Source organism: Protopterus annectens, chromosome 1.part0 (genome assembly GCF_019279795.1).
Source record: "Protopterus annectens isolate FY-2018-M chromosome 1.part0, PAN1.0, whole genome shotgun sequence".
NCBI lineage: Eukaryota > Metazoa > Chordata > Ceratodontiformes > Protopteridae > Protopterus > Protopterus annectens.
Genome location: NC_056725.1, coordinates 192,943,758 through 192,965,122, shown reverse-complemented (window position 1 = coordinate 192,965,122; position 21,365 = coordinate 192,943,758).

Below are 21,365 nucleotides of genomic sequence, written 5' to 3'. Positions count from 1 at the left end.
TATTATTATTACTATGTTATTATTATCATATGCATGTGCCTACCAGATTTCTAAGTACATCTGCAATACCCAAAGTGTCATTTGCCTCTTTCAACCTGACTAAGCTTTCATGTTTTGTATTGCTGAATTCTTGGCACCCAACTGATATAAATATACAAAGGCAGACGGTGGGTTTGCACATTTATCAAGTCAAATTACAAGAATGTGATTTAACAAAGCAACTGTTAAGAAAGTTTTACAACCAAAGACCTTTACTTCTTCTTTCAGCTTTTCTCAGTTAGGGGTCACCACAGCAGATCACCTGTCCGCTCATGATTGGCAGTAGAGTTTTATGGTGTTGAGTTGCCAGACTGGCGCCCAACCTTCCACAGAAGGCATACACATGCACACACTCACACCTAGGGCCAATTTAGAGTATCCAATCCACCTATAGCATGTCTTTGGGATGTGGGAGGAAACCGGAGCACCTCAGAACACAACACCTGCAACACATAGACCTCACAGTCAGAGTGTCAAACAGTCACAGCCCTTAAGGCCAAACACAATGCCAGACACACTAGTCATTGGTGACTCCATAGTCAGACACACTGATGTCCCGCTCACCAGACTGAGTAAGGAGAAGGTCACAGTAAGCTGCCTGTCGGGCGCTAGAATCCGCCACATAACGCAAGCACTCAGGTCTCTCAACAGCAGGTACAAATATGACTCAGTCATTGTCCACGCTGGTGTAAACGACCTGAGACGTGCCTCCTTGGACTACATGAAAAGAGACATTGAGGAGCTCTCTGATTATGTAGCCCAGGCAGGTATGACCCTGACCTTGAGCAGTATCCTACCTTCACCAAGAATGATGCCACAATACAGAGATAAGATGATCAGCTTTAACAATTGGCTTAAACACTGGTGTCATTCAAAGGGGATCCAGTGTCTGTCTGCCTGGGATGACATGCTGGACAAGCCACGCTGCCATGGGACGGCTTGCACCTGTCACTCCTGGGATTCGGATATTGGCAAACGCTCTTGCCACCCCATAGTGCCTTTTTAGGCAAGGCTCAAATTCTAAACCTACCACCCTAGAACACAAAAAGGAAAAACTAAGGGTAATGCTGCTCAATGCCAGAAGTCTAAATCTCAAAATGCACTCGAGGCCCTTCTCAGTATGGAGAACATCGATGTCTGTGCTGTGACAGAAACCTGGTTCAAGGCTCCTGAGAGCACCCCAGCACTATCAGGTTTTACCTCATATCATGCGTTCCGGCCCCAAAATCCGGACAATACCAAGAAAGGAGGGTATCCATATTCATCAAGGACACCCACACCTCAAGACTGGTGGCAACGCACGATGCATCGGAGACCATCCAGGTGCAATTAACCATAGGCAAGACTGCGCTGCAAATTGTAGCATGTTACAGGCCACCTTCACAAACTCAGGAACCTCACATGGCCTTCCTGAAAACACTAGAGGGATAAATGTATCACCAAACACCATCATACTAGGTGACTTCAATTACCCTAATATAGACTGGGAACACTACTCAAGCCCAAACACCCTAGCCCAAAAGTTCCTGGAATTCATAAACTCAAATGCCATGGAACAACTAGTCACCATCCCCACAAGAGGAGATAACATACTTGATCTCATCATCACGAACATGGGAGCACAATGTTCAACACCGGAGGTGTACCCCTCACTGGTGAGATCAGACCACAAACTAATCTCGCTGGAGGTCCTCATCCCACCCCCACCTGAAATAAAAAAGACCACAGTAAAGAACTTCTCAAAAGCCGACTTCACACTTCTAAAGACTAGTGTGGTCTCCTTTAAGGCCCCCGAGCCAGCGGAAAACAGTACTCAAGCCGCTGAATCACTTACAAATGCCTTCTACCAGCACCTGCAGGACTGCATGGATAAGGCAATCCCAAGCAAAACAAAGACTTTTTGTACCAAAGGCAAGCGTCCAGTCTGGTGGACCCCAGCCATAAACAAACTCTACAACAAAAGGAGGAAGCTACTACAAGATAGAGCAAAATCCTTAAAAGGTAAGACACCCTTGATCACTATAAGTAAAAAACTAAGAGCTCTCATAAAATCATCCAAAGCAAATTTCGAGAGAAAAATAGCTAAAGACTCAAAAGACAATCATAAGGCCTTCTTTAGCTATGTTAGAAACCTGGGAGGAAACTCCCAGATATGCTCAGAGCTAGTTCAAAATGATGTGAAGATTACTGATCCTACAGACATTGCCAACATACTGGCTGACAGGTTCAGTGCAAACTTCTCCCCCCCCACCAAAAGGAGAGATATCTATACCAAACGATTGCAGCGCCCCAAACATCTCCAGCCCAAGTGAGAACTGCTCTCTCCAAAGCAAAAACACAGCATCCATGGGACCTGATGGTGTCCCCGGCTGTGTGCTCCATGAACTCAATGAGGAATTAAACCCACAGCTAGGACAGCTGTTTAATCAAAGTCTTACCTCTGGATACGCACCCAGGGAGTGGCGCACTGCAACTGTGGTACCACTTCACAAAGGCGGTGCCTCCACCGACCCTGGAAATTACCGGCCCATTAGCTTGACAAGCCTTATCTGCAAAGCCATGGAGAGGATCATAATGGACCTCATAAATAAAGACATAGGCAATTTGCAGACTTTGGATCCAACCCAGTTTGGCTTTGTCAAAGGCAGATCATGCCTTTTAAACTTGGTTGACTTTTTCGAAACAGTCACCAAAGCCATTGATGAGGGAAAGGCAGTCCATACTGCCTACCTCGATCTGGCTAAGGCCTTCGATACAATACCCCACTCGGGTATCATTGAAAAACTCATCAGCTTAAATGTCAACCCATACATCACAAGATGGGTTGCAAACTGGCTGAGTGACAGAACCCACAGGGTCAGAGTTGCTGGCGCCATGTCAGACTCAAAGCCTGTCACAAGTGGTGTCCCACAGGGCTCAGTCCTGGGCCCACTCTTGTTTGGCATCTACTTTTCCAGTACAAGCAAACACAGGAGGGTTATGGCTGACAAAGTTTGCAGATGACTGCAAACTGGGCGCCATAGTAGAAAACACATCTGACACAGATATCCTTCAGAAGGGTCTCACAGAAAGCGGATAACTGGTGCCAGAACCACGGCCTAAAGTTAAATGCCAAAAAATGCATAGTCATACCCTTCGGGAAAAACAAGGTTACCCCTAGCTACCAAATAGGTGGCAATCCACTGAGCACAGAAGAAGTTATCAGGGACCTGGGGACCCAGGTTGATAGTAGTCTGTCATTCGACACCCATGTAGCTAAAGTAGTTAGGAAGACCTTCTACATTGCCCACCTTATCATGAAGGGATTCTCATCTAGATCAAGGGAGGTCATAGTCTCCCTTTACTCATCACTCATCAGACCAATGATTGAGTACAATGCCCCATTCGGAATGTATCTGACCCGACACTTGCAGCAGGTGGAGAGGCCACAAAAGTTCCTCACCAAAAGGATAAAGGGTCTCAAAAACCTGTCCTATGCTGCCCGACTGAAAGAACTCCAGCTCTATTCAGTCGCCACCGCTTGCTCAGAGGTGACCTTTGCCTAACATACAAAGCCATGTCAAACCCAGATTTGATGAATATGCTTCACCTCAAAAAATCTAGATCCATCAGAGCCACAAGGGCGGGAGACTTAAACCTTGACACGGCTATTAATAGGACGTGCTGGAGGGATAGATTCATCACCCAAAGACTCCCTATGCTGTGGAACAAAATCCCGGTACATGTGAGGCAGAGCACCTCGCTGGCCTTGTTCAAGAGAAATCTTGACCAATGGATGGGAGATCGCAGATATACCCCAGGGATTACCTCAGTGTCACTGCTCGACAGAGGCACAGCAAAATAATGGGTATAGTTCCCCATACTAAAGGGGTGGCATAAGCCACAAAACGATGGGCTAGGCTTGTAAATGCCCTCGGGCAGATAGCCTAGTATGAACCTATGAACCTATGAACCTATGAACCCACGCGACCACAGGAATGACATGCAGACTTCGCACAGAAGGCACCCCAGCCGAGAATCGAACCAGAGAACCTCTTGCTGTGAAGCAGCAATGCTAACCGCTGCACCACCGTTGCCCCACAATTACCAAGATGAAGCTGTAAAATATTCCTCCCAAGAATTGTAAGTGGAGTGCAATAACCCCTACCCTCCCCCCCCTTTTTTTTGTAACTGCATAATGTTATCTGATCAGCTTTGTCTCAACCAAACCTACCCCTATAAAACAATTAAAATGGAAGAACTGGTGGATGAGAAAACATTTGCTTGCAGCAAGCTAACAAATAAGTTTTACTGCTCTTACAAAAACCTTTACAGTCATGGCCTAAGAAGATCAAAGCTTGAATTTAGCAGGTAAATGTTTGCACTTTTAGAAACATTCCCCCTTACTTAAACTGTTCCTCCAAGCCACTTTGCATTGACCATCAAAAGCATATCTAAATTCTAACCAACAATCAAAGCTTTGCGCTCATGAAATATTAGAGCCTTTCCTGAACACTTTCTATGCATTGCCCCATTATCACCCCTCCCCCACCCTTCTTCTACATTTTCTCCTTCCTTAAAGAAATGAACACTAAAATTGAAATTCTGCTATTTAGTCACAGGATCACCACCATCCAACTGCTGTTTTCTCTACCAGGGTTCAGAAATGTGTTAGTAAGCTGGTTGTTGTTTGTCTTTTGGCTTTTTCCCAGTAAGGGGTTGCCACAGTGGAACTCTGGTCCACTAATGACTGGCAGTAGATTTTTATGAAACACTGAGGTGCCAGCTCAACGCCCAACCTTCAATGCAGGCACACCCATTTATACCCGCATGTCTTTTGAACGCTACCCAACCGCGGGGAGGACATGCAGACTCCACACAGAAGGCACTCCCAAGTCAAGCCAAGAATCGAATGGGAGAACCTCTTGCTGTGAGCCTGTGAGGTAACAATGCTACCGCCGTACCACCATGGCAGGCATGTGTTAGTAAGCTGGTAAAGTAAATAAATCCACAGGGTTACCAATTGCAAGCATGGGCTTTTGTGGTCCTGAACAAAAGAGTTTCCACATTTAAAAAACATTTCTATCTAAGATTACCCATTTTTTCATTTACTACTTGCAAATGGCTGTAAATCCCATAATACCTAGCTTAAGCTACCAGGGAAGTAAATACTGTGGGAAGAAATAGCCAGGGAATTGTTATGGCTAGGCTTGTATAGGCCTGAGGGCCGATAGCCTAGTACCAATCTATGAACTTAAATTTACTGCAGCAACCATTATTATTATTATTATTATTATTATTATTATTATTATTATTTTAAAGACATGAACCAGTCATGATGTACTTTGCACTAAGCACCACCAATTTAATGAACCAAACATGATTTATGTGGTATTAAGCATCAGTTGAGTAGTTCCTTCACACATGCACACACACACACACACACACACACACACACACACACACACACACACACACACACACACACACACACACACACACACACATTACTCTCTCTCTCTCTCTCTCTATATATATATATATATATAGAGAGAGAGAGAGAGAGAGAGACTCCTAAATAATTAACAAAACACACTTTATGTTGCACTAAAAGCACTAAGTAATGTTTACTTTTTAATACTGGTAATTTGGAAAGCAAGAATTATCTTAGAAAATGTTCGTGTGTGTGTGTGTGTGTGTGTGTGTGTGTGTGTGTGTGTGTGTGTGTGTGTGTGTGTGTGTGCAAAAAAAAAAAATTAACCAAGCATCAATTACGTTGTAGTTAGCACTCAGGTATGAAGTCTTAATAATTCCTGCTATACACAGATGCTGCTAAACTCCTCACAAGAATTCAGTGATCCTTGTTGATCTATATCTCTTTGTTGTTTATTTCAAAATGCATTTCCTGGTTATGCATCTGTCTCTGTCTTCATTTGCTCTTGAAAAGAAAGCTGCCAAGGTAGAGACTAAAACAATGCTTTTTCTCAGCCTTTTCAATACTCCCCAGGAAGAGCTCATCCCACCCTAACCCTCCTGACCTATCCTGTTCCTATCTGTTCCTCCATCTACCCCCTCCTCCTTCTGAAACCCGAGTCCAAGCTGACCTGCCTCAGACAAATAATGGCTTGCTGCAACCTGGACATCCAACCATTGTTTCTTACTGGTCTCATTTCTCCATTCAGACCCTCCAGTCTGCAACGGATGGTGTCCTGATATGATAAAATCTCACACCTTCTCCTACCCCTAAGGTGGGTTGTCCCTTCCTCCTCTAGTTAACTCCTTCAGTGGTTAGTGTCAGTGTTTGAACTAAGGTCTCTTAGGTCACTGGCAGGTATCCATACCTTTGCATTGTGGATCTACTAAAAATATTGCCAGTTGTACTTATCTTGGAATTTACTTTGGCCAGACATCACGGCAGTTTAAGATCACAACCTCTGATCAGATTTGCTGCATTTGAGAATTTTTTATAAAGATACATTTTGCTACTTTTAGAAACTTTCTCCAGATTTGCTGGCATGGAAGCAGTGGAGCCAGGACTCAGGAAATACTTAATTTACACTCATAAAGTTTTATAAATTGGAATGATATAATAACTAATATATGTCATTGGAAGCTTGTTGCATCACTGTTTGAGCCTTTATGTTTGTTGGAAGGGATGCATTCCTTCAACTGCAGAACTGGCACCAGTTATTTTGATTAATATGCAGGTTAAGTTTTGGTTTGATATTTTAAGTCATTTATCTACATATTTTATAGATCCATTTGTACTAAACCTGATGACATGTAAGTAGTGGGACAAGTAGTTGCGTGTTATAAAACCAAGACCCTTAAACCCCAGGTGGTAACATATTGTATTTATAAAAAACAGTTTGGTATTGTACTACATCTGTTTCCAAATACTGTTGACCTCATTGCCATGTTCCTGGGCAGTGCTTATTTAATAACAGTAACAATTTGTAATACTCATTATTTGTAACATCCTCACTGGGTTTGGAGCAGTGCACTGGGTAGCCCTTTGGGGTGTTCCCCATTTAGGAAGCTGTGGTATGAGTCTCTCTACCACTTAGTATTGGAGCTTGACTTCAGCCTTCCTTCCCTCTCTGGTCAAAGGTCTGGTCATGCTGTGCATAGCCAGTGCTGCAAGAAAAGTGGAAGCTTAGATTTTTGCTCCATCTTCTAGCAAGTGAATAAAACTAAGAAGGAAGTGACATAATTAACCCCAAAAACAGAAAATGGCTGTCAGGTGGATGAAAACAAATCAGGACTGACATATAACAGCACTAGGAGTGGCATAGCTCAATCAGAAAGTCAATCTAATTATAGCTGTAATGGTAGGTGTGACCATTGTACAAAATGGCTAAAACAATTCATAGAGTCGCAGAAAGATCCAGATCAAATAAAAGAGGAAGCACACTTCTTGTAAGTGAAACTAGATTAAGCCAGAGGGAGAGACACACAAAAGCAGAAAAAATATGGCAAAAGTGGAAGTTAAATGAAATCAGATGAAGAAACAAAAATGTAGGGACTAGAACCCAAGGCTGGTCATCAGCAAGTTAATGAGGCAGCAGCTCAGAACCAGAAGGACTGAATATGATTATAAAGAGTCCAGTCCCAATGTACTGGGAAAGTGGAGATCAGAAACAGTCTTCCACACATAGGCTTGTTTCCAGTCCTATGACCCAAAGGAATAGACCAAAAAAGCACAGGAATGAAATAATAATAAGCTTTGAAGGAAGCCAAAGAGATACAAGACACAATTATTGTAAAGAACTGCACAATGTCTGTGTGCTTGGGGTGCATGGGTATGGTTAATGTTCCCAACAGTGCTGGAAGTAGTATGGAAATGCCACAGGTAAACCATGTGAGACCAGGTACTTCCTGGAAGGAATGGTAATTCCCTCTAGGAAAAGATTAACTTGGTGATGGGACAAAACGTAGATGAGTTGGCAATGGATAGGCAAGTACAATGAGGCAAAACAATGAACCAGATTAATTCCTTCCTTCTTCTCTGTCTCCAGCAGGGTGCAAGTGAGTTACAAAGTTTGGTGGAAACATCCCTAAAACATACATACAGCAAGTTTGTCCAATAGGTAGTCTGGGTCCACTCAATCCACCCACCATTTATTTAGGATAAAATGTGTACCACCTCTGCCCTTCTGCTTTAAGTAACTTTTAGGGGCATCCAGTCTTTTCTGCATGTATTTTAGCCTGCATAGTAACTAGTCAGAAGACAAGTGCTTCAGTCTCCTAGTTTGTAAGCAACAGTCTTATAGTCTGTAAACCATCCTCCACAGACATCCTGCTAGTCAGTTGTTACTCTCTACTTCCTAACAATCACTGACGTTTACTCATAATGCTCTTACTGAGACTATTTATTTATCTTATATTTTCTTCACTTCTTCTAGCCTTGCTATTCCCATTACTTATAGCCACCTGTCTTTCTTTAGTGGAACTGCATGCTTTCAAGGAAGTCACTCTTGGTCACCCCTCTTCCTTTCTTATTTCTCATTGCCAGAGACAGTTACTAAACCACTTCCAGCTGTGAGGTAGTATATGTGCACAGTCGACATTGCACTCAACTGTCTGGTTAGTGTGTTTTTGTTTTTTGAGATTGGTACAGCTCTACCTGCCTTTTACTAAAAACAGCAAGCCAATTATTCATAATTTTTCAAAGCACCTTCCACATGACCACTGATGCATTGCCGGATGTTAACTCATGTACCACTTTTATATAATCAGTTCTGCACATTGTAAATATATTTTGCACCACTGGCATCATTTGCATCATGTCATTGTTATATTTAATAAAAATACAAAGGCATCAGGTGGATTAGATGGCCGCAGCTATTCATTTATTGCCATTTAATGCTAACGATCCTTACTGATTGAAGCCAATTGTTTTGAGATGTACGCAAGGCAGGGATTTCAGGGAGGCCATTTCTTTATTTCACAGCAGTGACTTAAACACTACAGAGCAAAAGACAGCACTAATATCCATCCCTTCTGATTAATCTTATCCACTGCATAAAATCTTTCTCAGTTCCTCTGTGTCACCTTAAAATCTGCCAAGAAGCCATTGCCAGGCTGATAAGTCCCCTGGCAACAACCCTTGGGGCTGTCTAGCCTGCGGAAGGTCCAGCTAAAGAGTCCTGAGATCCACACTTACCTTCTCCTCCATTACCTTTCCTACCTTCCGCCACAGAAGAGAAGAATATGCCACTCTTCTGCCAAGCACATCTCATACTCTAAGTGTAGCCCTTCAGTGATAAACCCACTTGTTGTTCCACATAGAAAGTCTGTATAACATCTTCTGACATTCTTGTCATACCTATCTGGCATCTGACCCGAATGTCAGAATGAAAAATATACAGCCCACTAATATTCCTTAACAACTTATCCATAGTATTATTAATTCTCCACCTCATCCTCTGCACTGCTTCAAAGGACCTACCCCCCTCCACTTTCTTCTCTGTACCACTTCTGGCCAGCAAAGAATAGCCTGTGGACAGCAGTCATGCATATAATTTAACTCTTGCACAATCAAACCAACCAAATCTTTTATTGGAAGCTGCTAAATATTATTACCCCCAAAATGTAACACAATGGCTGTAGAAGGTTTTCCAGTTCTGCCTGCTTGTTGCAACACTGCCCTAAGCCAATGCCATTGCATGCCTGATATGTCAACCTAGACTGCTTCAAAAGCAACTCAATCCCATCTTCAGAAGGATGAGACCAACCTGACCTGAACCCAATGATGGAGCCTCTGAATAGAAGAATGGCCAACCATCCAAATGTAGTTACGATCTGATGATGTGTTGGCTGAAACACAAAAACAAGAGTTAAAGTTGCTTACACCTCATCAGATAAAGCATAACGCACAGACATCATTTCACCATTTATGTAATCATTCACAGATTTTCCCTTCAGATATGACAGGTGAGATGAAATTCACCTGTCGTTTTTGTGTGGACTATACCTATAGGTGAAACATTGAATGCTCTTCTGGGTGCCCATGCAAATGAGCCTGCCAATCTGCCCACTTCTAACACTTTATTTAGCTTAACCTTAACTATATCTGGGTTTTCTCATGCATATCTAAAGTTCTTAAGAATACCCCCTTTTTTCCTCCATTTTGCCAGTATCCTGACCTTGTGATAAACCCTTCCTCTAACAATACCGTTGCATCTCTATCTGGATATGCCTTGAGCAACTTATTTAAAATGTCCCCTCTTACTGAAGTCAGATGAGGGTCGTGTGTACCCTTTAAAGGGGTATGGCATGTAAAAGTTTTATTCTGGGGGCCTGAGTGATGAAAACATGCCATGGCCAGGTGGTTTGTCTTTCTGCATGCCATGCATTGATGCTGAAGTTTACAAATTTACATTGTAACTGATTCCAACAGTGGCCAAATTAAGAGTTAGTTATGGGGGAAAAAATATGTGTATATATATATATATATATATATATATATATATAGATAGCTACCTACATACATACATATCTATATATTTTTATCTTCATTTCTATACCATTATTACTATTGTTTTATATACATGTTCTCATAGTGTAAAAAGTCTTTGTTGTTCTTGAAAGTGAAGTTCTTGATGTGTGTTTAAACAATGGGTTAATCCTATACATAGCGCTTATTGGAGGATTTGAATTAATTAGATAATTGAGTCACATTTAAATAAGGTGAATTTGTTTCATTTTGTGATCTGAAGAAGCGTAGCAATACGCGAAAGCGCTCATCTGTGTTTTTATACAATAAATATATTGGATTTTACAGCTGCTTTTGCCTTTCCTGTGTTGGGACTGTACGTGTGTTTGCTGCCTATTTATCCACTTTGTAACGGACAGTCTCTTTTTGGCGTGGTGGTCTTTGTTGAATTTTCATATATATATATATATATATATATATATATATATATATATATATATATATAGATAGATAGATAGCTACCTACATACATACATATCTATATACTCATACACACATATACATAAATATATACGAATACATTTGTACATCAGAAGTTATATACAACGATATACCTTGGCACTTTGAGAGGTGCAGGAGCAAATGTATAAGCCTAACAGCACCAGAATTGTAGATAAGAGTTCAGACAGGAGGAAAAATATTACAGTAGTAGGACAGGATGAATATATGATTAAAAGAGTAGAGTGCAGAGGGTAGGAGATGTAGTTCTTGTTAGTCAAGAAGAAGTATTGAGTTGAATTTCATAGTGAGAGTGGACATGAGAGGAAGACAGGAGGAGAGGTGAGAGGAAAGACTGAGGGAACCAGGAGCATGTCATGGTGGGTGAGTACAGTTACAGATCCCTCTACTGTTTAGATGGGTTTTAATAGTCCCGATGTGAAGTGGGAAGTTGTTCCAAGCTTGTGCAGGAGAGTAGCTGTACAAGTTTTGCCAATTTTGCTTTTAGGGTTGTAGATAATGAGGAGGTTTTGTTCAGAACTTCAGGGAGACCGAGTGGGAGGAGATAGTAGGAGACTAGTGAGGCCAGGTCAGGCCAGAGGAGGGTTGTTACTGAATAGAATGTATGATCTGAAGCTGAGACACGAGAAGTTGGTAGTGAAATTCTAACCAGTTTAGGATTTTGAGAGCAGGACAGTGGTGAGCCTGATAAGTCTGACCTGCTGCGAATCTATCTATTTTGTTGTAAGTAGATTCCAGTTTAGACAGGAGAGAGAACTGTAGGTTTGAGAGGATTTGAGAGCCATTGAAAAGGCTTGGAAGGAGGTGGGCATGGAACAGAGAGATTTTGGAACTGGTGGTGAGAAATGTTTTGTTCCAATACAGAAGTTCAAGTTTTTGGTGATTTTTTAATGCTATAGGTGATGTGCAGATCAAATATGAGTTGGTCATCTATGATGCCCCCTAGAAACTTGGTGTGAGACTCAACTGAGATAGGTCCATTCTTAAGGGAAGAGCTAGGGAAGGAAGATTTATGATGGTTCAGGGTTGTGGGGATGAAAAGCAAGATTGTGTTTTTTTTTTTAGGGTTAAGAATCAGTTGATTCTTAGTGAACCAGTTCTTGATTGATAGGAAGGATTTTTATGTGAGAGTATTTAGGTCAAAGAGGGAGTCCATTATGGTAATGACTGAGGAGTCGTCAGCATATTGCACGATAGATGACTGAGCACAGCAAGTATATAATCCAAACTATGCTTCTCAATATCTGACACACCATGGTTTCAGAACTATTTATTTGGCCGTCAACAATCTGTTTTATGGCAGGGTAGCTTATCTCCACGCCTTCATCTATCCATTGGTGTCCCCCAAGGATCTGTCTTGGGCCCTGTCCGTTTCTCTCTCTTTATTAATAATCTACACACAGCTACTCCACATAGTTCTATAATACACTATGCAGATGATTCAGCACTTATCTGTGCTGCCACTTCTCTATCATCTCTTCATTCTCAAACACAAGAATCTTTTACTTCTGTTGAAACATGGCTAGCCAATGCCCATCTAATACTGAACCCAAATAATACTAAATTATTACTCTTCCAACCTAAAAAGACATCTATCTCATGCCCACCATTTAACATAATAGCCAAAGACAACACTGTCATCTTCCCAACAACCCATACAAAGCTTCTTGGAGTGGAAATAGACAATACCTTAAAATTTGACTTGCATGTCTCCCTAATTATAAAAAAGTCCATAAGAAACTTGGAAGTCTGTATAGGCACAAAAGGTTCCTGAACAAAATGGCCAAAATTACATTAGCACAAAACCATCTGCTCTCCACTCTACTATATGCCTCTCCAATTTAACTAATCTAAGGAAAACTGACTTATCTAAGCTAGAAGCATGTTATAATAAAATTGCTAAGTTTGCATCTGACTGCCCATATAGAACACATCATTGTACAGCTTTAAGGATAAAAAAAAAATAAAAACACAAGGTGCGGCAGGAAAAACACCAAACCAAGAAAATTGTCCACTTCCAGAGCCAATAACTAGTCCCCAATTGCCAAGTCGATGAAAAACCACACTTTAATTATAAAAACATAGAATGGTAAACTCCACACAGATCGGTCAAGCGCTTTCGTCAAATGGTTCTGATGAAGTCATTTTGATGAAAGCGCTTCACCGATCTGTGTGGAGTTTACCATTGTATGTTTTTTATAATTAAAGTGTGGTTTTTCATCGACTTGGCAATTGGGGACTAGTTATTGGCTCTGGAAGTGGACAGCTTTAAGGATACTAGACTAGCTTGAGCTTCCCAACATTATTCTTTACAACCAACTCTCTCTAACTCACAAAATTGTAACATGACCAACTAGAACCCCTGCACTACAAAATCTCATCCTTCCTTACAGTTCCAGCAGACCACTTCACTCTAATAATAATAACTTACTCACCATCTCCAAGGCCAACAACACTGCAGGAGAATCTTTATTTTCCAACTATATATCTCGTATATGGAACTACCTTCCTAAATCTCATCCACTAACCACTTTAAGCTAGCACTTAAAGCTAATCTAAAAAAATGTGTCTATGTTCCTGTACTAACCCCTCATGAATGCTCTGATACATCACAGTACACCCCAACCATATCCAACTTCTTCCCCAATGTCTAATCCTTTGTTCCTACCGACCTGTCTTTATCTTATATCTTGACATATGTCATACCTTCAAATAGTACTAGCTATGTTCAAAGCCTAGGTTTTGTTGTCAAGATGTAACAAATTTGTATGTTCTTATGTATACTACATTTTGTTTATTTTATACTTTATTGATTATTGTAATGTGTGCATGAAAATTTACTGTTACTCATGGAGCTTTACTCCCCTGGTCTCTGCTGAAAAGGAGCCTGTGTCCAGTTGGACTTTCCCGGTAAACAAATGTTAAATAAATAAATGATTAGTAAATATGTTAAAAAGCAAAGGGCCTAGGATAGACCCTTGAAGTAGGTTGCATGTACAAGGGAGGGAACTAAAGAGAGAGAGAGAGAGAGAGAGAGAGAGAGAGAGAGACAGAGATAAACTTGTAGGAATTACCATTTACCATTAGGGTTATGAGAAAGCATGTTTTAATGATGCAAATAAAAGGTCTGTCTGGGTTTATTTGGAGAAAGGAGTTAGTAAAGACATTGCATCTTTCCTGTCCTCCACACACCAGGGCAACATAAAAATCATTTAAAAAGAATGCAGCATTATCTTTTATGCCAATTGCACCCTTTAGCAAACTTGAAAGAATGACACAGCTTATGTCTGCCTTTGGTGTCCAAGATTCCAACCTTAATATTAGTGGTCTAAGATAGCAAATATAATGTCACCGCACATGTCTTGAGTTGTTGGTATGTGTCCCAGTCAGAGAAAAAAAAAATGTTTCAACTAAAAGTTTATACAGCAATTCAGCTTCAACGAATCGCATTATGAAGCAAAATGAATAACTGAAGAGAGATGACTCCCTTGAATAATGGGAATAAATGGTATATGCTAACGAATTTAATTTACCGCAACATTGTAGTTTCATCTAACTGTCTTATAGGTAAGAATAAAATAATGATAATATAAAACCTCATAAGTAAAGAGTGCTGCCTGTGCCTGCCTCGTCTCTGTGGCATACGCACCATCAAGGATGAGTGAATAAATAAAAAAATATACTAATCATCGAAAGCTAGAACTCGTATTGGGATGTCATTGCTCTTACACAGGAACTAGTAGATGCTGTTTCCTAAGTTGTGCTTTTCTCCAAGACAAATGACAATTTTAATCTTTTTTTTTTAAGATACGACCTTTGCAAGGCTAATGTAACCACTACTTTATAGAACATTCACGCACCAGAGAACATTAATGATGATGGATTTCCTATAAAATCAGTCAAATGTGGTTTAATAAGGGGCACTTGAAAGGTACATCCTTACAAGACAGAGAGCCCCTACAATCCCATAACAAATGGCTGAGATCACCAACAAGTAGTTCCAAAATAAGGATTACACAACATGTTAAATAAAATACCCCTCCAGGAGGCTATGCAGTGAAGGGTAACTTCACCTTTTCAAATGGGAAAGCTCTGTGATGAAGCTCTAGATTTCTGTCCCACAAAAGGTCATTAAAATCCTTTAAAGTGGCAGGTGCAGCAAGACACATCTGTCACTGCAATGGTATTGTGATCAGAACTCTTGTCATGTCACCTCTGCTTAAAAAGCTTTATGCCCTGGTGTTAGAAAAGGATTGTGTGTTTATAAAATGTGGTGATGATCTGGGTATGGAGGGGTAAACAAGTTCAAGAAAACAAATAATTTAATAAAAAAAATACAGCTTTCCATTTACTGCTTTGTTAGATAATGGTTTTCTTTTATATCTCCATTTAGATTTAGAACCTGTAATATTCTTAGTGTCCTTTAACATAAAGCAGGTGCACCTGCTTACTGGGTATTTTCTAGTGACAGGCATTATAAACATTTTTTATGTGTAGAGTGTTGTACCATATTATGAAACCATTTTGGTTATGATAATAGTGACTGCTGCTAGCCATAAAGTGTTGTGGAAAGGACAGTTAGTACATGTGGGTCAGAGATTCTGGCGGTTCTTGTTCTCCCTGCACAGTTTCTGGAAAAAGAATGATAGCTTAGCTCAGGCCACCACCCACAACCACCACCAACACACACACACACACACACACACACACACACACACACACACACACACACACACACACACACACATATATATATATATATATATATATATATATATATATATATATATATATATATATATATATATGTATATATGTAAAACTTATTTCTCTCAGTCTGTAAGTGTATATCTGGTTTCTCATATACACACAAATGGGTTCTCAAGTATTTAACAAACAAAAGGAAATTGCAAATGTAAAAGATAACCATGATATTTACTAACTTAACAAAGCACCTTTAGAAGATGTGTGTGAAGTGAACAACCCTGGCCGGATCTGCGAATTTATACCTTTTTAGAATAAAATTCCATAATATAAATTACTTTAACTGTGTTAAATGCAAACAATTCATACCTTAAAATATACTACTAAGAGTGGTCACTTTCTCTCTTCTTCCAAAAATGTTATTTAAATTACTTTAAAATAAATCAGGGTGAAACAATCTTTGCCAATCTTCAACCAAGTTGTTTTTCCTTCTAACTTTAAAAATACGCTTACATATAGCAGTTGTAGAAAGCCTGCTGATATACAGTCTCTTGGAATAAATCCTAAAGAAATACACTTTTAATAATACCAAGAAATATACTAGATCCAAAAAGGAGATAGAAAAGTCTTCTCAAAGCTCAGGGATGCTGTATCCAGCAAGGGCAGTCTCGATCAGCTGGATCCTGGTGATTATATGGTGAAGCATTTGATCCCCACTAGAAGCTTCTGTTCTCCCTTTCTGCTCTCAGCTTCTGAATCTCAGTCAATCCAGTCTTTGTAGCCAGGGGCTGCATTAAGAATTAAATCAGGGTTTTTATAAGCTTTCCAAATCACACATTACAGAGAGATGGAGAGCGAGAGGGAAAGAAGGAGCGAGACGGAGAGCGAAAGGGAAAGAAGGAATGAGAGGGAGGGAGAGCAACTCTGAGTGAGAGAGGGACAGCTGAGTGTGAGAAAGCCAAAGAAATATGGATGCAGCAGTAAACAATACACAATGTGAGGGCCTTGAAGTGCATAGAGCACAGACACCAAGTGAATGCTGAAAAAGAGTATTCAAACAGCTGAATCAAAGGAAGTTCCCAAAGTGCTGACGTGTGTGTGTGTGTGTGTGTGTGTGTGTGTGTGTGTGTGTGTGTGTGTGTGTGTGTGTGTGTGTGTGTGTGTGTGTGTGTGTGTGTGTGTAATGCCCTGGTTAGGGATACCTGGTGGTTAGTGTTACTCGGGGTCAAACCCTGTACCTTAAATATAAGAAACAGGAACCTGAATTTTCTACTCATACCACCGCTTGTGATTCAAAGAGTTGAGTCCATAGAATGTCTAGAATGTTTGGCTTGATATATACATTTGGTCTGTTACTCTTAAAATTTGTGGTTTTCTGGCAGATCAGTGAGGACTGAATTCAGTAAATAATGACAGCCATTTAAGTTTCAATCTTTCTGTCTTTTAGGAAATGCATGGTAACACAAAACATCTTATTCTAGCAGCTTTCTAAGATTATACAAGCAATGTTTAAAATGTGTCCCTGGTTTTGGGTCTTTGCCACCCCCTATAAATTTTGGCTTTTTCCAAATTTCTTGTGCTGCAAAGTTGAGAGATATAGTTGAGTGTCATGTGCATTTTACAATGAGCTGAGAGCTTCAGGGAAGATTTTAGTGCTGCTTATGCTAAGCTTGCTTACAATGTGCAACTGTTGTTTAGCGAAGTATATCACTATTGTGCTAAAGTATTTAAAAGCATATTTTGTAGCACAATAGGTAGTATACTTGCTTTTGATGCAGAAGGCTGTGAGTTGTACTCCCACAGTATGTAGATGGATTGCTGATACTATACTGTGTTGTACTTTAAAGGGGATGAATGCTGCAGTCCTGAGAATGTCCTCCTCTAGAGGAGATACCTAGTAACTATGAACCTTTTATCAGTTTGCCACCCATTCCCTAGCACAATATTACCAGCTTATCATTTTTTAATGTAACATATGCAATTTATTCTTCAAGGGCAACAGGCACTTTATTTGTAGATGAAACAATGAAAGTTGTTTGCTAGCAGCAATGTCTTCATTAGTTATGGATCTCTTTAATGTGGAATTAAATGACTTTTACTTCTGCAGAGATTGTGCATATTTACTGATACTGATAGATTGTAAAGACAGAAGTTTGAGTAGAATTTTATGATGGAAATGTTCTGAATTGATCAGTTTGTCATTATTGGTTTATACATTTTGTTTCATTGCTTACAGAAAAATGTTCAAAACAAATTTAAAACACGCTTTAACAAGTGTGCTGTATTATGCAAGGAATACAATTTAATACACTCAGGAAGGTGAATCAAAGAGCACATGTATGTTTGCATGGTCATATATGTGCAAGGGGCCTATGATATGAAAATAGCCCAAAGGTAAACTTTATCCGTCACTGGCCAGATGCATTTTCTTTGAATGTGAGTTTCAATGCTGTTTCAATGAATGTGAGTTTCAAGGGCAGAGAAGTTTTTAATGCTAAGTCTGTTTTCATTGTGAGGCTGTATTGTTTTGTTTAACAGATGTCTATCAGTGTTTGTGCTATAAAATTTAAAATAAAGGTTTTAAATGAAATCCAAATGATCATTTTAGAAGTAAAGCATAAAACAGTATGCACATTACAGTGTTTATGGTAAATAGGGATAAATAGTCAAGTAATGGGACACTGGAATGGCTGCATGGGGGGCTGTGTATGAGGGGGGGGGCATTTGACCATGATTTTGTGAGGGGGAAGGGAAGCAAACTCAAAGACAGCCCCAGATGGCACACACTCTAGCTATGGCACTAGTGGGGAGTTTTGTGTTGAACCAGATTCTCCAAGCTTAATCTCTTCTGAAAATTAGAGTAGGAGTGGTTTGAATAAGTCAGGGGAAAATGGGATTTGACTCTAACAATGTGCAGCAGTGCAAAGGAGTTGAGAATGCTAAGAAACATAGAATTAAATTTAAGTACAGCATCATCAAGAGGTAAATGATTGAGGAAGGAACAGTCAATAACTGAGAGATAGTTATTAAAGATGTCAGATTGAAAACTGGTGAGTTTGCGACACTGTATGTCCCTATGAGGATGGTTAAAATGAGGAGAATATCTGAGAACCTTGATAGGGCAATGATCACTGAGAGAGTCATGGAGAATTTTGTTGGAGTGATATTTTTGTGGATTTCTGAAAAGTGTCCAGTCCAGAATAGAAGCAGAGTTAATAGGTTTGCTAGTGTATGTAGGAGTGGAGTTGGGAGAAGCCATATTGATTTATGTGCGTGCTTGGACTGTCAAAGGAGAAGGATAGCTAATTGATGTTTACGTGTCCCAGGGTAATGGTCTTATTAGGGGAGTGTTGTGAAATCCAGGCAAGAGTATTTTCTAGTATAGGAATGTTACTGCCTGAGGGTATGTAGATGGTGGTGATGGCAAATGAGTTGTGTTCCTTTATTTTGCAACTGGCAATTAGTACTTCTGCAGAAGATTCTAAGGGGGTGGGCATAGTTAGGGGGAGTTACAGTTAGATGGTTGGAAAACATGATGGCAACTCCCCCACTTTTTTCTTGGACCAGTCCAGATGTAGGATGTTATAGCCTGTGGGTAGGAAGTCTTTGTCAGGTATGTGGGGTTTAAGCCAAGTTTCAGTGAGGGTGATGATATCAGGAGAGTACTGGGCAATCCAAGCATGGAATTCACTAACTTTGTTAAGTAAGCTTCTGAGGGTCATGTAAAATAGAGTTAATTGTTTTTTGGGTGTATGAATATGTGGTGTAGTTAATTTAGTAAGCTCAATATTAGAATGGAGGGGGCTGAGAGGACCAGGGCTGGGATGTATGTCACCTGATAGGAGAAGATTGCTGAGAGTAAGTGAGGAGTAGTGAGGTGTGGAGGGATAGAGGTAGTATTTCACTTTATTTTGGGGGGAGTGGAGGTGTAGTAGTGTGGGGGTTTGATTTTGGGAAGGAGGAATTTTGTTGCAGGGGTAGGTGATGTAGTTGGAAATGAGTGTAAGGACTGTGATAGAGTTGTGGAGTAGATGGATGTTGGAGAGCGAAGAAGGGGTGTTAAAGGAGTGTAGAAGGAGGAGAGGTTTTGTAGGAGAGTAAGAGTGGAAATAGAGAGGAGGGCAGGTATCATTCTGCAATGAAGCATGATTAGGAATGGGACAGAGTGGAGAGGGAAGATAGCTGAAGAGTAAGGTAGACTGTGAGTTAACCACAAACGAAAAAACTGTTGAACCAAAAGAGCGTAACAACGAACAAGAACACTATGAGAGACTACTTCGTAAAATAAACAGACGTTTAATGACTCCAAATTAATGTTAGCGCTTTCGGCTAAATCAAATATTTAGCCTTCCTCAGACAAACAGCAGAACAGGAAATGACATTTCTTAAAATATATGTATAGAACCAATTGGGATAAAGTGCATTTAGTAATTAGTTGTAACTAAGGTTACCTTAAAGTAGTATAATCCATTGCAAACATAAGCCTTGAATAAAGGTAAAGATAGAGTGCCTCTATAGGCATTGCAATGGAACAGCAAGTAATACTTTGTTGCAAGTAGCTCCATTCATCAAAATATTTACACAGATGTTAAACTCTATAATTACTGGGTTATTTAATCATACAACTTGCTTCATACTTATGTGATATATTAAAAATGTTATAAAAACAGTGAATGATAAACTAAAAAATATTTGTGTATATTTTAAATTGTTACCAAAAATATTTCCACAATTTGGAACATTATTTCCACATTTAAACATTAAAAATACTGATTAGTTTTGCCCATGAGAATTCCTATACAATAATCATAAAATAATACAATTTTACATTAGTGCATTCTGTTAGGGAATAATTGATGTTGGGTCCATTTCATATCCAAATGTAAGAGACCTTCCCTATATGTGTTATCTGTTATACGATAACCATTTTAATACACATTTTATTGATAGGTTGTCGTTGATGCCAGGTAATAAATGTGCTCTAGTTCGTACCTGCCACATCAATTCATCTATCTCTAACCTAATTTGCCAGGGGCCACCCATTGGATCTGGCATTCTTTGTTGGAGTATAACAAAGTTGAAGGAATGCCCTGTATTGCTAATAATATGCTTAGCTAGGGCATTGTTCACATCCCTTCTGCTAATAGCATAAATGTGTTCATGTATTCTGGTCTTGAATCTACGCTCTGTCTTGCCAATGTAGAAAGCTTCACATTGGCTACACAGAGCAGCATATACCACAGATTTTGATTCACAGTTGTAATGCTTGCTTATTTTATATGTCCTATCTTTAATGTTGAACTGAGTGCCCACTCTAATAAATTTGCATTCTGCACAGGCACCACATTTGTACATTCCTTTGGGCGCTGAGAAATGAACTTTTTGGTGCCCTTTCCAAAATGGCTTTAAGGTTTTGGCCACTCCTGTATGTTATGTTGGGTTTTCCTAATGCTGTAGACAAAGTACTGTCATGATTAATTCGTCCCAATTCTTATACAGGATCTCCTAATTTTTGAAAATCTAGCGAGAAAGTGTGTAAAAAGACACATTATAATTAGTGTCCTTACTTCTATCTCTAGTTGGCAGACTAACGGAATTAGTGCCAATTCTTCTTCCCCGAAAGTTTTGTTATTAAGAAGGGGAATAAAATGGCCTGACTTCCGTTTATTTACTACTTCCACTATGA